This window comes from Delphinapterus leucas, chromosome 3 (assembly GCF_059928025.1).
Source record: "Delphinapterus leucas isolate spDelLeu-1000000601 "Yukka" chromosome 3, BTC_Dleu_Yukka2, whole genome shotgun sequence".
Taxonomy (NCBI): Eukaryota; Metazoa; Chordata; class Mammalia; order Artiodactyla; family Monodontidae; genus Delphinapterus; species Delphinapterus leucas.
The window spans coordinates 157341367-157342222 of record NC_143131.1 but is presented as its reverse complement, the minus strand read 5'-3'; the positions used below and the strand labels follow the sequence as shown (position 1 = coordinate 157342222).

The 856-nt window shown below is 42.8% G+C and overlaps 1 non-coding gene across 1 annotated transcript; it reads right to left on the bottom strand.

The window, feature by feature from the left end:
* Positions 1–493: 493 nt before the first annotated feature.
* LOC149749856 (U6 spliceosomal RNA) lies at positions 494–600 on the bottom strand. The gene has a single exon (XR_016392897.1). It is a non-coding gene; the product is annotated as a U6 spliceosomal RNA (small nuclear RNA).
* Positions 601–856: the final 256 nt, after the last annotated feature.

Below are 856 nucleotides of genomic sequence, written 5' to 3'. Positions count from 1 at the left end.
CCTTGATCAGTTACTGGAGGCAAAAGTCAATAATGGGAGTTAGAAATGATAGAGTCCACTCCCAAGGAGTTGGTTCACTGGATGCATAGGGAAATGCAAAGTAACAAGAAATAAGTGAAATACACTCTGCCTGTGTTATCTGTAATAGCTACAATGAAAGCAAAAGAGAGTGTTGAGGCAGATCCTGAGACTGGACCAAGCTTGGATTACAGTTGATCTGAGCTATAGACAGTAGTCTTAGGGCCACTATCGCAGGGAAAAATGATACTGAAACAACAAACAGTGAAGATGGTTGGAATGAGTCACGAGAGACTGGGGAAAAACAAAGGGAGGGTCATGGGACGCATCCTAGCAGCATGGAAATCTGTCAATGATTATTTAGTAATGGGATGAATAAGGCAGACCTTTATGGGGTCAAAACAAAGGTCATAATCCAGCACTCTTGGAAGTTTTGTGGACTGATGAGAGCCCTGATATATATATATTTATTTATTTAAATATGGAATGCTTCACAAATTTGCATGTCATCCTTGTGCAGGGGCCATGCCAATCTTCTCTGTATCGTTCCAATTTTAGTATATGTGCTGCTGAAGCGAGCAGGAGCTCCAGTAATGAAGGGCCGTAAATAAGTCTGCTTTATTTACCCTTGTATGGAGGAATTTTAAAAGCTGGAAGGCAAAGATGGCTAGAGACCTCAAATTACCTGGGGTTTAATCAAGATAAGGACTGACCCCTGCTGGAGGCCCAAGGCCATATGAACTTGAGTGAGTAAAATGGTCAGAGGATGCTGAAGCGACTTTTCTGGGACTCCTTGTTATGGGATCCCCCCCCTCCCCATGCACTGTGATTCCAAAAT